This window comes from Equus caballus, chromosome 14 (assembly GCF_041296265.1).
Source record: "Equus caballus isolate H_3958 breed thoroughbred chromosome 14, TB-T2T, whole genome shotgun sequence".
In the NCBI taxonomy this organism is placed as follows: Eukaryota; Metazoa; Chordata; class Mammalia; order Perissodactyla; family Equidae; genus Equus; species Equus caballus.
Window position 1 is genome coordinate 74,187,649 of NC_091697.1, and position 16,917 is coordinate 74,204,565.

Below are 16,917 nucleotides of genomic sequence, written 5' to 3' on the forward strand. Positions count from 1 at the left end.
TAGAGTGAATGTGTGCCAAATATTTATTCAAATTATTAAAGAGAGAACAAATAACATGGTAGAGGAATAGGAAAAGAGATGTTAGAACAAGTTTGCTAGTTGAGATATAAAACTGGTTAGCATCCTGAGAAGAATTGAAGAATAAACTTTGGGGTTATCTTTTCTGCTAGACAGAAGTCCAAATAGTAGACTGCACAGTGTCTGGGCTCTAATCAAATAGTAAAGAGCAAAGTAAAAAGACATACCCTTCTAGGGAATTAAATAATCCTTGAACAGGCCTTATAAATAATATCCAGTATGATGCTGAAAGGACATATGATCATTCTCTTGCTTTATTTCCAAGTTTTGGATAATTTTTCTTTACAGCCCCCTTTCACTCTCAAACGTATCCCAGTTTGGACAATAAATTATATGGCAACCAAACTTATAGCACATCATTAACACGTTTTCACCTTCCTGGCCACCCTTCTTGACGTATTTTCATCTGTGTTTATCTTTTAGGATGTGGTATCCAGAACCAAAAATAAAATTTTCCACATGTGCCTTGAGCAGTGCAAGGCTACAGAAGAATTATGACCTCCCATAATCTCAACACTATCCCGACACTGTGCATGGGATAAACAAAGATCACATTAGTAGCCGCATGGCATTGTTGGCTTATGTTAAGCAAGTGAAACCCTCAAGGTCTCCTTTACCTAGGTTATTCCTTTTGTAAATGTGATATTTTTCAAAATGCTGAATTTACTCTTCGTGACACATAAAATTGTTTGTCTCTTTTGTATTTTCTTCCAGCTACGTGTCCCCTTCTATTGTATCTTAATACTGGAACTCACCAGACTCATAACATGGTTATCCATGCTTAGTGAAGATTGCTTACATGTTTTATAAAATAAATTGCTGATCCCATCCCTCTGGAACATAAATTATGGATCCCAAATTGGTAAACACTAGAACCATAACAATGATCACATCCCATCTAGGCCCTAACCCCAGGCAAAGTGTACCACATCCACCTGAAGAACAGCCTCGTTAGGCACTGAGCCCAGCATTCACCATCTTGCACTTGTCTCTCCAGGCCACGCCTCTAGTTGCCCCACCACCCCTCTGGCTGCTGTTTTCAGCACACTTCTGTGGGTTTGGCCTCCTAATGGCCACCCCAGCTCTGAGGCTTGATTATTTTCTCCCAGTTCCTGGCCTTTGCGCCACTTCTCAACTCTTGAATAATATTCAGCCTCTCCAGCAGACCCATGGATAACAAGCCCTTCTTCCATCAGACCCCAGGATACTTCTTCTTGAGTACTGCCTTTTCATGCATGCGGACAAGTGTGGTGGGGCCCCAGCTGTGCTCCACTCTTGACAATCCAAGATTATTTGAGGCAAGAAAAGCATTGCCAGAAACTGCTGCACCCAAAATCAAGGTCATGAAAATTTTTACTCCCACCTTCTATCAATTTCCTTTGCAAGAGCTTCACCATCAGATCACAAAACACTTCACCCCACCCCCATCACTCAACCTACAGAAAATAAGCTGTGCCTTTTAGTTCACCCACTAGGCCAGAAGTTGGCAAACTAAAGCCCACAGGCCAAATCCAGCCACTGCCTGATTTTGTAAATAAAGTTTTATTGGAACACAGCCACACCCATTTGTTTATGTATTGTCTATGGCTACTTTTGCGCTGCAAGAGCAGGGATAAGAAGTTATGACAGAGACAAGTGTATAGCCCAGAAAGCCTAAAATATATACTATGTGGTCCTTTACAGAAAAAGTTTGCTGATTCCTGATTTAGGTCCCTATTCTCACTGCTTCAAAGCCCATCTTGAAGGTCATCTCCTGGTACATCCTTCAATATACCACCCCCTTGCTAGGCAGAGTTAATGGCTTTGTCACGGTGTTACACACCCGGAGCCCTTACGGATCCTCTATAACAGCAAGAAACACTTTGTATCATAATTATTGATTACAGATCTCAATCTCTCTCTCCCTGATGGGAGCACTTATCTTCAAGTGTAGGACCATGCCATCTCTAAATGCCCAAGACCGACCTAGTGTAGTATCTGACCTACAATCAGTAATCATAATTTATTACTTATTTTTTATTGCTGAACAATAACTGTGTCCAAGGCACTGGAGTGAGCCTTAACATTCATTCTCTTACGTAACCTTCACAATAACCCACATAAGAAGACTGAGGCCTTGAGAGGTTAAGTAGATGGTCAAGAGACTATTAATAAGGGATAGACCAGTGGTGGAACTCTGATTTCTCTTAATCTAGTAGCTGGGCTCCTGACCCCTAAACTATATAATGAACGTTTATCTCATAAGCCTTCTGGTGACGACTCCATTAGCTCCTCACTCTGAAATAGCTGGAAACTCATTCAAAAGTAAGCTAGAGGCTCTGTGCTTATATTATTCATCTGTTTAGTAAAATGAGATTCTAGAACTCCTTGGGAAGCAGCAATATTTGGGAAGGTGTCTGACAGTAAGGCTTCTGCCATCAGCTTTGCCCTATTCTGTGGCCAAGAACACCTTCCTGTCCCTCATAACCGTGTGACCAGCTGGGGAGACCAGGAACTTGTAGGGAAAGTATACACGGATGGATCACCTCTTCAGGTCACAGAAAGGATCTGTAGTCACAGAAATAAACTTAAGTAAACAGTCCTTTAGAAACAATATGTCAGAAAATTTATCCGAAAGTTGGAATTAAGGCAAAAATGTACATAGCACACACTTTCAGAATCATATGGGGGCAATAGCCACCCAAGACTTGTATTCAACAATGTGCTGTTCACTACTGATTAAAGGTTCTAGACATAGTTAACTTGTAGATTTCTGTTCAATAGAAGAGATAACCCCCAAAGATTTATGGCCTGTTGTACATTAAACAGTTTTATAACCAACTCAGCAATCTCATCCTAACATTTCTTTGTTAGGTTGCCTATAAATCTCCTAGCTTCTTAAATGTTCTTTCAACCAGTATGAACATCTAACTAGTTCTTTCATTAATTAAAGAATCAAATAAAATCAATGACACATGTTTATTTTATTTTTGCCTGGGAATCATGATTTTACCTCTTTGAAAATTATACTTTACAAATATGTTAAAGAGTTCACATTCACGTGAAGAGTTTCAACTGATAAAACGCAAAGATCTCAGATAATCTTTTAAAAAATAAACCTATTATTTACATTTTCCATCTGAAAAAACCGTCTTTTTTTAATGTTCTAAACTGAAGAACGCTTGACTGTCCTCTAGACATCTTTTAAAAGGTACAGTTATCGTTGATCTAAGATTTTTCAACACCAGGAAATTACACTGGGAGCATTTTCAGTGAAGGAAATTACATGTGGACTGGATAAAGCTGAATGAAAATAAGATTTCACAGTTGTTCATATCACATTCTGTTGTATTACAGGTAAAATTCAAAGGTTGTATCTTCTCACTTATTTTGAACTAAATTTAGTCACTACTGCCTTTGAAAACATAGTGTTACCTTCAGCAATAACTCCAGAGTCTAGACACAGAAATGCTTTACCAAAAGTCTGATCCTTCAGAGAATGCTTTCCCAGGGTGATTTTACAAGATCTCCTTCTCTCATTGTATAAGATTATTCAGCAATTGCCAGCTAGTCACCTTTTATACCAAGGCTGAAATTGTCATCTGGGCTAACCTCAAGATCAGGAGTAACCGGGGCCTGCTGAAACAAGGGCAAATTGTTCCAAGGGCACTCTAGGTGCAAATACTGTCACATTTCTTCATTGTAAATGTGTAGATACAAACAAACTGTATCTACTTCAGGTCCAACCCACCATGATGGGACAGAAAACAAATATACCAGTTAATTTTCAAGTCTCTCTCTGCACACCTTGTATCATTCAACAACCCAGGGTTTATAGGATGTTCGGTCACAGAGAAGGGCCTATTCCTCAGCCTGTGTGGTCACCAGTGATCTGCTGCTGGCCTGAGCCAGAATTCATTTAAATGCGGGGGGGCTCCAGGCCAAGTTTGGCCTTTGGGACCATTGCCTGCACTCTCAGTGGGCTTGCCATAATGCCATCATTCCTCCCATCTCCATGGCACTAAGTGCTCAAAGATTCCCACCTGTCTCCATTCCCACTTTGGGGAATCCTCACAACTCTCCTGGATAAATGCTTCTCCCTTCAACCCTTGAAGTGCTAAGCCTTCAATCCCTTCCCCTTCCAGCAAATCCATGTTAATCTTCTAAATGGGCTAAAAGCCTTCAAAAACAAATCCATGCTTAGACCATCTGGCCTGCTTCAGGGCCAGAGCATTCTATTTTCACCCTGGAACACAGATTGTGAACTACAAGATGTGGGTGTGGAGGGAGGGATGGCACAGAGATGAAGAGCTCAGAGTACAAGGAGAGACTGGCCTAGCCTGAGAGGGGGAGGTGGGCTGAGGGTGACATAGGAGAGAGAGGCTGGTAGATCTCTCATTGTTCCATAGTGTAAGCCAACTCTCAGGAAAATCACTTATTTCTCGAAAAAATTTTCAAATCCAGGCTCCTCTACATAAAAGCCCTGGGAAAGCTACTTAACCACAATTTCCTCACCTGAAAATGTGATTAATTATAGTATGTATCTTATGTAGTCGGATAAGAATTACATGAGTTAATAAGAGTAAAGTGATTAGAACACTTCCTGGAGCATGGCAATCATCCAATAAGTCTTAGATATTATTAATAGATAGGATTATTATTAATATTTACTATCACAGCAAATTCTCGATGAATTGCCACCTTATAGTGGATGTAGCACTGTATTCCATTAGAAGGGAATTGCAAGAATTATTGAAGCTGAGACATTGTGAGACAAAGTCTCTAATCCCTGGGAAGAACAACTGAATCCCAAAAATCCTTGAAGGGGATGTCTATGCAGTAGAATTGTGCCTAAGAATGAATGCTGTCTCAAAGCCCCATTTAGAAGGGAGGCTAGAGCTGGAGACCCATTCACTCAACAATGTGACAGGCACACGGATCCAGAAATTCTCTTATCGTGTTGTTCTTCCCTCTGAGCCCAGAACATGTCATATGTCTAAGCAGGGAGCCTATCTCCTGCTAGGAAATTCTCAACACAACCTTGGTGTACACAGTGCACTCACGGGAAGCATTTAAGCCCTACTGGGGGCCAGAGTGGTATTAGTGATTCAAATGGATTATTTACGGGGTGATGATATTAGACATTTTTCTATGAATCTTTAACCTTCACATCATTTGTATCCAAATCAAACCAGTTGCCTGTATTTTTTTTATTCATGGGTATTCATTGATAGCAAGCATTCTGCTAGGTGCTTAGGATACAGTGGTGGAAAGGACACAGTCCCTGACCTCACGGAGCTTTCAGTCTAATGGGAGACACTGAACAAGTGCTGGATGCTATGGGAGCACATACTCAGAATATTTGGCCTCATCTGGTGGCTCAGAAAAGGCTTCCCAGAGGAAGTGAAATTTTAAACTAGAAATAAAAGGCATTTTATGATGAGTAGAAGGAGAATTATAAGCAGCATCATGTTTAAAGCACTTGGCTGAAAAAGACAATGAAAAAAATCAAATATGGCAGGAACAGAGAAAGCAAGGGAATAAGTAACAAGAGACACCAGAGACGTGGGACGGATAGAGCTGGGTATGCAGGACCCGCAGGCCATAGTAAGGAGTTTGGACCTTATCCTGAGGAAGTGAGATATGATGGTGTTTTTGTTTTAAACAGATTTCTCTGGCCACTAGGAGGACAACCAATTTTAGCGTGGCAAAATTAGATATAGGGAATTCAATAGAAAACCAGAGCAGAAGAGCAGGTGATAAATGGTGTTGCCTTAGATTAGAATGGTGACAGTGAGAAAGGAAAGAAGGGGATGGACTCCAGAGATATTTAGGAGGTAGTAATAACAATAAGTCATAGAGTTTAAGGAAGAGGCAGAAGCAAAGCCAACTCCCAGGTCTCCAGCATGAACCGCTGAGCGGGAGGTGCTCATCATTTCCTATTAGAGAGAAGACTGGAGGAGAAGCAGCCTTGAGCTGGTGAACTCATTTGGGAGAATATCAAATTTGAACTGAGTGTGATATAGCAAGTGGAAATCTCAAGCAGGTAAACCAATACTCAGAAGAAAGCCTAGACTAATATTTTGGAAGTTGTCAATATAAAAATAGCATTCGGGGTCCGCCCCAGTGGTGCCCCGGTTAAGGTGGCATGTTTCACTTCAGCGGCCTGGGATTCGCCAGTTCGGATCCCCAGTGCAGATTTATGCACCACTTGTCAAGCCATGCTGTGGCAGGCGTCCCACAAATAAAGTAGAGGAAGATGGGCACAGATGTTAGCTCAAGCCTAATCTTCCTCAAAAAAAAAAAAAAAAAAAAACAGCATTTGATGTGGCTGGACTGGTGGCATAGTGGTTAAGTTTGTGCACTCCACTTCAGCAGCCCCTGTTCAAGGGTTCTGATCACAGGCGCAGACCTACACACCACTCACCAAGCCATGCTGTTGCACCAACCCACATACAAAGTAGAGGAAGATTGCCATGGATGTTAGCTCAGCAACAATCTTCCTCAAGCAAAAAGAGGAAGATTGGCAACAGATGTTAGCTCAGGACCAATCTTCCTCACCAAAAAGGAAGAAAGAAAAAATAGTAATTGAAGCCATAGAAACAAGTGACATTGCCTGGGAAGAGAATACAGAGTAAGAAGAGAAGAGGGACAAGATAGAAGCTTGAATGAATAGAGGAAAAGGATAAAGCAAAGAAGACTGTGAAAGAGAAGCCTGAGAGGGAGGAAGAGAACTGGGAGTTCTCCTCACCATGACAGCCTGTGTTACTGAAACAGAGACTGAAAAGAATCCTCTTCTATACCCCTGTGAATTTAATGATGGACATTTTAAGCCAGGTAGGGGAGAAGCAGGGAGGATGCCATATTGAGCGAGTGGGGGCATATTTCAGGGTAGGATATGGCTCCCTCCATACACTGCCCCCTTCCACCCACCCTACACCAGTCCTCTCAACTAGCTGGACTGACAAAGGAGAGCATGCCGGCTGCCCTTCTTTCCATTGTGGCTGCACTCAGCCTAGATCTGTCTGGCAGAACGGCATTCCTCTGGATGCAGGTGACCAATAAGAGAACAGAAACCACAAGAAGTGAGAAGGGAAAGTCTATCGTCTTCAGGAGGGAAGGTGGTGAAGACTGTGTTTCTTTCCCAGGCCTTCTCACTAACCACTTACCAGATTGTTAGAACCTATTTTTTAACAAGATCCCTGGGTGACTGGTATATACATTAAAGTTGAGACACATTGATCTCCGGTAAGGGTCAGCAAACTTTGGAAAGAACCAGAGTAAGTATTTTAGGTTTTGCAGGTCACATGGCCTCTACGGTGACTACTCAGCTTTGCCATTTGAAGTGCAAAAGCAGCCATAGACGATATGGAAACAGATGAGGTGGCTGTTCCAACAAAAGTTTGCTTATGGACCTGAAATTTGAATTTCATACAGCTTTTACATGTCTCACACACACAAAAAGAATCCCATTCTAGGAGGATCTTTGAATTTATAGGTAGGAGTATTAGATGGTTCCATAAAACCCAGGGAGTAAAGAAGACATATAATTTTAAAAATAAGGTCCTGCATGAAAATTGTGTTTGTTCTCTAAGTAAAGTAGCAAAGTTCAACTTTAAATAGTCGTCACCCAGGTAGAGTCCCCCGCAGATGTGACTTGACCTCACACATAAAAACTGAAGAGCGAGAACTTTTGCAAGCTGGTTTTGAATAAAATTTTCTCATTTGCAACGACAAATGCCACCCTGCGTGGTGGTGCCTCGGCCATCCATCATTCTTATAGGCATTTAAACCAAATATTTCCTTCTTAGCATTAGTTTTGAGAGTTTTTTGTTTACTTGTTGGTTTACCCTTTTTTCTCTAGACATTTAAAGCTTTGCAAATGGGTCAGAGGTTCATGTGAATTGCTTGCTTTATCTGTTAAGCAAGGCTGTCCTCGCAGAGGAAATGCAGGTTTCGAAAGCTACCCCATGCTTTATTAAGAGAAATAAAATCCCCAAAGTTTCTCTCTCATCAAAATGAATAAGATATTTTTCTCAATATTTGAATTTCTCTACCTTAAAACACATTCCTATTTTTTGCGTTCTTAAGTCATTAGCTTTCTTGGCATCTCACATTACATCAGCCCACTCAATGTACTCTTCTTGGATTTCTTTTAATCACGTCTTGCCAAAAGAATTAAGAAGTGGGAAACAAACTTTTCATTTCATTTTTAAAGTCGTTGGATATTAAGATCAAATAAAATTCCATCCACGGGCCAAAGTCAGTCTCTTCCAAATGCTGTTTCATCCCCTCTTTTCCAGATGCTTATAGTGCATATATCTAACTCATACAAAAAGTTGTCACATTTTAAAAACATACATTCTATATAATACAAGGTGGTAACATTTAAGCAACTATTAAGAATCTAAAGTTGTTCAAAGCAAAAGCCAGTGAAAATATCCAACCATGTCCCCCATTTTTTCATGACCTCCCTTTTGAAAAGCCATTGTTGAACTATTCAGTATTGGAAGATTAAATTTTAAACTTGAGAATATGAACTTTAGAAGATTTAGTTCTTCACTCAACTCTTACAGAGAGAGAAGGTATCTGAAACGGTCCCGTTTCTTTCCAGGGGCACAGACACCTAACAACATCTTCCTCCAAAAGGGTGGAGGGTCGCTACCTTTTTGTGAACAGGAGACCCTAGAAGAAGGTCAGAAATGAGAGAGACTAGTTAAAAGAGGATCCTATTTCTCTTCCCCTTAGATGTAGAAAGCCATAAAAGAACATGACTCTCCACTTAAAAGCAAGAAAAAGCTGGAGGATTAATAAAATCATGATTTGCCTTGAGCCCATCAGAGAGCTGAGGCAGCAAGGCAAACAGGTGCACTGAATTTCAGATGACAGGCCCCTCTGAAGCGAGACCAGATGCAGGAACTGTTTCCCCTGCAGCAAAGTACCCCATGAAGAGGTGACCATCTTGAAAAACAGGTAAGCAGGGAAACTGATAAAAAGTTTAAAGAATTAAAGGCCAAGTGTAGGCTAGAGTGATGTTTGGATCCCTGGTTGCTGCTGACACAAGGAAGTCTGCTCTCTCTCACAAACTCTTTCCAACCCATCTGACCTTCACCCCCAACCCCAGATCCGTGTGCACAAGCACACAAAGCCCCACTTACTTTCCCTTCTTAAGAGAGACTCTTCTGGAAGTGGGAGCCAAAGACTGTAGGACCCTGCGGAAGTGGCAGGAAGTGCTCCCAACCCCAGAGCCCAGGCAAAGACTATTTGCCCTTGGGCAGGGATAGAAGCCAACATGGCCTGCAGAGGTACAGAAAACCCTCCCCCTATCCCCCAGTCCCAGGCAAAGGTAAACTCGCAGGGCAGAGTCAGGAAGCGCTCCCAACCATACCACCAACCGTGCATGCGCAACAGGGGCTAGAAATCTACCACTGGGCTTGGGGTCCCACCTAGGAATGATCTCAAGCAAAAGTCCACTGCTGCTGTGGGAGGAGTAAATCAGTAGCTACTGTTGCTGGGGAAGGGGCAGGAGACCCCTCCCCTCCAGGGTCTAGGCTTCTGGGTTGAAGCCCGAAGCAAAGATCAGCTACCGCTGGGGGAGGAGCAGAGAACTCTCTCCTACCACAGATTCCCCATAGATACTGGGCAGAGCTTGGCTGCCATATGTAGGAAAAGGATGGTAAAAACACCCCACTCCTGAGATCCAAGTGCCCAAGATCTGGCTAAGTGAGGCTGAATCAAGAGAATTAAGAACCCCTACTCCACCTCCATCTTTAGCCTCCCACCAAATAATGAGAAAAGGTGGTATACAGTGTGGGAAGGCGAGGAGCATAGAAGGAGATCCCTTTGTGGCACAGGCATTTAGGACTTCTTAAAGATGAGGGTACATCAGGAAAAGGGAGGAAAATCTTCCAGCACCCTGGAGTTCACATCAAGTACAAGGCAGCAGCAGTCCACCACTGGAGAGACTTGAAGACTGTGATACACTAACGGTAATTATGGCAACAACAAGACCTAAAATCAGCTCAGATAAAAGCTAGGTTGGCTCAATCCCTCTCATGAAACACTAGGAAAAACAGGCAAGCCAATTACAGGCATAAATCCTATTCACCTCAGTCTCCACTCTTCTTTTATACAAAATGTCCAGTATTCAATCAAAAATGATGAGACGCACACAGCAAGAATATATATTCTGCTATTGTTGGATGTATTCTATATATGTCATAGGTCAAGTTGTGACAGTGATTTTATTCTATATTCTTACTGATTTTCTGTCTAGTAATTCTATTAATTACTTTTAGAGGACTACTGAAATCTCCAACTGTAATTACTGAACTGTCAATTTCTCCCGTGAGTTCTATCTTGTTGCTTCATGCATTTTGAGGCTTTATTGTTATGTGTATAATCATTTATAAATACATTCTTGATATATTGACACTTTATTATTAAAATGTATTCCTCATTGTCTCTAGCAATATTCTTTGTCATAAAGTCTATTTTGTCTGAAATTAATATAGCCACTCCAGCTTTCTTATGGCTACTGTTTGCAAGGTGTATCTTTCCTATCCCTTTACTTTCAACCAATTTTGCATCTTTAAAGAAATGTGCATCTCTTACAGACAGCACATAGTAGGATCTTGCTTTTTTATCCAGTCTGACAATGTCTGCCTTTTCATGTCATTATTGATGAATTGGACTTATGTGTGCCATTTTATAATTTGTTTTCTATATGTCTCATGTTCTATTTATTCTGTTTCTTTTTATGGCCCTCCTTTGTGTTATATATATTTTCTAGCATACTATTTTAATTCCTCTATTAATTTTTAAGCTTTTCTTAGTTTTTTTTTTGTTAGTCCTTTATCTAGGAATTACTATGCATCATTAACTCACCATAATCTACATGTTAATACTGACTTAATTTTGATAAAATATAGCAAATTTAATGCAATATAGCTCCATTTCCTCCCCCATCTTTTATGCTGTCTTCATATAGATTAAATCTGTGTATGTTATAAACTGAACAGAGTCTTACATTTATTGCTTTAAACAACAGTATGCTTTTTAAAGAAATTAGGAAAAGAGAAAAAACATATATACAGTCTTTTATATTGACCCACATCTTTATCATTTCTTGTGCTCTTCGTTCCTTCTAGTGAATCCAAGTTACTGTCTATTGTCATTTTCTTTCCTCCTGAAGGGCTTCCTTTCATATTCCTTATACGGCAGGTATACTCTCCATTTTTGTTAATCTTGGAATTTCTTTGTTTCACTCTCATTTTTTGTAAAATAGTTTTGTTGGATATAGAATTCTTGAATGAGAATACTTTTTTCCTTGCTGCATTTTAACTTGTCATACCACTGCCTTCTGGACTCCATCATATTCTGATAAGTCAGACACCATCCACATTGTTGTTTCTCTTTAAGTGATGAATCATTTTTCTCTTGCTGCTTTCCAGACTTGCTCTTTGTCTTTGTTGTTCAGCAGTTACACTATGATGTGACTAGGTGTGTTTCTTTTTGTGTTTCTCCTTCTTGGAGTTTATTGAGCTGCTTGAATCTGTAGATTACCAGTTTTCATCAGATGTGGAGAGTTTGGGGACCATTCTTTCTTCAAATATTTTTCTGCCTCTTTTTCTCTCTTCTCTTCCTCCAGGACTCCCATTACAGACATGGGGAGACATATCTTGACATCATCTCACAGGTCTCTGAGGCTGTGCTCTTCAATGTCGTTTCTAATCTCTGTTCTTTGAATTGGATAATTTCTATCTTCAGGATTAGTTGTGTTTTTTTTTTCTACCATCTCACATCTTCTATTGAGCCCATATGCTGAATTTTTCATTTGGCTACTTTACTTTTCAAGGCTAGATTGCTTTTTGTTTTTTGTGTTTTTTTATAATTTCCATTTCTCTATTGAGATTTCTTACTTACCGTCATTGCCAGGTTTTTAAAAATAATTAAACCTACTTTCCTTTAATTTTTTGACATATTTATAATAGCTGCTTTGAGGTCTTTGGGCCCAGTTAGAGTCAGTTTCTATTAACTGCTTTTTTCCATGAATATTAATCACACTTTCCTGTTTCCTTGTAGGTCTCATAATTTTTAGTTGAAAACTAGGCACTTTAGATAATATATTGTAACATTCTAACTCTGTTTCATTTTTCTAAGGACTTTTTTTTTCCTCTGTAACTTGCCTGGACTTAAACTATAAAATCTGTCTCCCCTGTGGTGTGTAGTCACTGATGTCTCTGGACAGATTTTTTTAATTTTAACTTTTACTTTTTACTCTGGCTTCTTAGTGGTTTCCCCTGTGTCTACAAAGCTCAGTGAGTCAGTCAATACTTTGAGTAGATGCTGGACTCAAACATCTTAAGCCCATAAAACTTCCACCCTCTGCTGCTTGATAAGTGTGTAGTCTGGGAATGTATTCAAATTTGCAATCAGTTAGGTCTTCCTTGGGATTGATTTTCCCTCAGCTCTCTCAAGTTGCCTCCAAGCACCTGTGTAGTTTTCCATCCAGCCAGAGATGTTTGAAGAGCTTATCTCATTTCTAGGATCTCTCCATTAAGTTTCTGGCTGGCCTAACACTCACTCCAACAAGAATTGAAACCTCAGGTTAGTATAGATGATTTTTCCTGTTCCCAACCATGTTCATCACTTTTAGCTGGCGAAGTCACACGTTTGCATCCCCATCTCTCACCCCAAATCAAATCCACCACTTTTGACAACAAAGCTGCTGGTTTTCCCAGCCAGCCCAATGTTCTTGCTGATTCAGCTGTTGGGGTAGGGTGTCAGAGTGAACAGAGGGGGGATGCTGCCTGCCCGATGTAATAAAAAAACAATATACAGGCCAGTTAAATTTAAAATTCAAATAAATAATGAGCAATTTTTTAGTATAAGTATGTTCCATGCAATATTGTGGACATAATTATGCTAAAAAATGTTTTGTCATTTATCTGAAATTCAAACTTAACTGAGCATCCTATATTTTATCTGGCAACCCTATGGGTATGAGAGGAGCTTCACACAAGAGCCACATAAGCCCGCTGTTCTTACTTGGAATTCTCTCATTTTCGAGGATAAACTCTTCTCAATTTGTTTTCTGCCTTTGGTCAATTTCTAGTGTCTTTAAATGGATATTTTGGATAATTTTATCCAGTTTCATACTTGTTTTTGCAGAGAGGGTCCAAGGACAGCAGATTCACCATCTTTTGTCAGCTTTCTTGGTTAACTTTGTCTTTGGAACTTTCTCTGTGAACCATTCTTAACGATCTGAGAATGTTGCTCTTAAACCTAGGTCCAATCATGGAGAGAACTGGCATTTTTCCCTTTATTCTCCTAGCACAGCTGAGACCAACTAAAGTTTTCTAAAGATTATTAATATTTATAAATTAAGGGGGGTCAGCTTCTGGTTATGAAGACGGTGGTGATTCCTCTCTTGTAGAGTCATTCCACTTCCCCACAGTGAGGTGGTCCTTCTGGATGCTTTGCCAGTGGTGAAAATCACAGCTTTGTGGTAGTGAATTGTCCACCATCATGGAAGGTCTTGGAAAGGTCTACATTCAGTAATAGTGCAGTACGAGGCAATAAAGCAGGAGATAAGCCAGCCCAAAAATGGCTCCGGGTGCAAGGACTGGTGAGGACAATGACTTGGACTTGAGCTTCATTACTTTTATTTTGTTTTACCAGTGAACATGCAAACAAATGATGCAAGAATACATGCGAGATCAAGGATTTATGATATTCTTATAGATGCAACTCCCCTGCAGCTCCCTTCTTCCTCAAAAAGGTGCATCTGAGTTTTGGTGTTTTCAGTAGGCTATATGGTGCAGAGAGAGGGTCCAAGGACAGCAGATTCGCCATCTTTTGTCTAATTTTAGACCTGGGAGCTCGCATTGAAGATAGGTAGGATATACGAGCATTAGGATCCAAGGGTGTAACTTATCACCATGTGTCAAGTGAGCTAATATCCAGGTTCAGATTCAAAATGTATCACTGCATGACAGTAACATAACACAGCTATTAACACTGACAAAGCACTTTATATAACATAGCTGTTGCCATGTTTTATTCCTTGCTATGCCATTGGGCTGCCAGATATTTCCATGAAGCAGGCCTGGTAATGGCCTACTACAGTGGAAGACAGATTTTTGAGGTCAAAACCAAGCTTCACCACTCATCACTTGTGCAGCTTTTGTTTCCTAGCCATAAAAGGAAATGCAAAGCAGAACACATGCTTGAAGCCTTGTTGAGAAGGTTGTCTTAAAATTAAGTAACAGTTTCATTCATTGAGCATTTCCCCATTTAGTTTCTATGCACCTCCAATTATTTCTCCCCACATCACTGAGTAGAATACTCTTTTAAAATCCTAGATCTGCTTATTTTGCTCTCTTCACACATAGATCAGGTATCGTAGATCCTTAGCACCATGCCTAGCACTATGTTGGCACTAAGTAATAACATCTAATATTTAGTGAATCCTTATGCACTGACCCACTTAATTCTTAAAACAAGCTATACAAAACAGTGTGGACTAGCATTACCCTAATTTAAGGGATGAAAAAAGTGAGAAACAGAGAGAGTAAGAACTTGTCCAAAATGACATAGCTAGTAAACGTCAAAGCTGGAATTCAAACCAGGTAGTGTAGATCTAAGGTCCACACTCTGACCACAATGTAGCACTGCCTTGTTTTAAATAAAAGAAGGAGCACGAAGAATGACTTTACAAAACCAACAGGTGACATTCATTTCACTATCGCATTCCTTGCATGAAAAGAGTGCTGTATTTTATATGGGTGAATTTTCAAATGGGACACTTCATTTAAATACCCCCAATGGAAAGAAGGTTTAATATATTCTCTTAGATAATTGTAAGAAGATTAAAAGTAGATGCACTAACTTGAAATAAAGCTCCCGGGAACAATAAAATTTAAACAGAAATAAATTAACATTTAGTTTCCTACTAAATGTCACACGGACTTGCTAGTTAACACGTTCAGAGTGTACTGTTTCTGTTATATTCCCCCAGTCCCTGCGTTTCCAGTAACAAATCACAGCAATTGGCACTAATTTGTTATTGTATCAGGGCTTCTATTGTCAACCCATGTACTAATAACTTCTGTTTTTACAATGCTTTTCAATGTATAAATTACCTTCTCATACATTATCTCACTTAATCTTCAAAGTAACCCTACGAGATGAGTATTATAATTCTCATTTTAAGATGCATCAAATGACAAACAGGGAGTAATGTTTTCAACGTCACATAGCTTGTAAGCAGCAGAATACCGACTAGATCCTCAACCCAAACTCCAAGCATAATCTCTTTTCTATTGCTCCAAAGCTAGACAAAAAGAGAAAAGGCTTTCTCCATGATATCAAATTCCAACCATTATGGGGCCACACAGACTACAATTCAGTAATAATACTTATGGTTAAGTTAGAATCTTGTCTCTCAAGAGCTCAAATACTTTATGCTCCATTAATCTCACTAAATTTCTCTACAGCTCACAAAAGGAAAGGCTGAAACGTGGACAACAGTCCTCCCTCGGTCCTAATGCCAACAACCCAACCAACCCTCATCAGCTCCATGATTTCCCCGTAGCTCCACAGTTGAGCAACTCGGCCTGGGATTTATTTGCCTTCCAGTCACAGAACAAAAAATAAAAAGTTGAAAGTAACTGCCTTGTTTCCAAGGCACTAGGAGAATTTAGATAGGTTTAGGAGTCTCTTTAATGCTGCAAAAAGAGCAAAGCGGAGGAAAGATCACAGATGAGTAAGCAGATGAGCCAATGGATGTAGTTCTTCCACTCACTCATTGAGTAGCTTTGGGCAAATCTCTCTACCTCCTCTAGGCCTCAGACTCTTCATCTATTACAAAAGGGAGAAGGTGTCTAGATCAGGTGTCTGCAAATGAGAGCCTGCGGGTCAAATCCTGTCCAGCGCCTGTTGGGTATATCAGGTTGATTGGAACACAGCCATATCCATTCATCACGTATGGTCTATGGCTGCCTCTGCACTACAAAGGCAGAGTTGAGGAGTTGTGACAGAAACCATCTGGCCTGCAAAGCTTCAAATATTTACTACCTGGCCCTTAACAGAAAAAGTTTGGCAACCCTTGAGCTAGGTCATACTCCAGCCTTCTCCCTCTGGCTGCACATCTCTGGTAATAACAGAATATAAAAAATACATTTGAATTCTGTAATAGCCCTGAACAACAAGAAGGGGTATTCTTTGGCACATAAATTTATGAAGACTCCCTGAAAGACAGAGGGCAAATGAGATTAGAAGGAATAAGGAAGCCCTGGCCCAAAGTATATACAAAAAAGGGGCAGCCATGGAAGGTGGGAAAATCTCCAGGGAATACCTAGCTCAGAGAAGTAGGACAGAGAGGAGAGGGGTCCCTGGACAGCTGGTGGTGTGGCTGGTTAGGATCCTATAGCAAGAGAAACCAGATGGCCTGCCCCTCACCAACCTCTTCATTCCCAGGCTCAACAGCAAAGGCAACCACCCCTAGACTGGAGCAGTGAGGTGGGCACATAAGCCAAGGCATTAGAATAGTGCCCTGGTGACTGGCAGCCCCCCAGAAAAACAGGAGAATTGCATTTCCAGGAGAATAACTACTAGTAAACTCTACCCACTGGCATAGGCACCAGTCATTGGACACAGGGTGTCATAAAGAGATGCAGCATTCACGGGGGAGCAAAGAGGGAATCTTAATTACAAGATGAGCACAACCAAACATTGCCAAACATCAGAGGAAAATCAGCACCTTGACTGAAAGGCCCCAAGTACAAGCACAACCTAATGCCTCCTTAAACAGTGTTACTAAAGCAAACAGAACAAGACTTCAGAATAACACAAAAT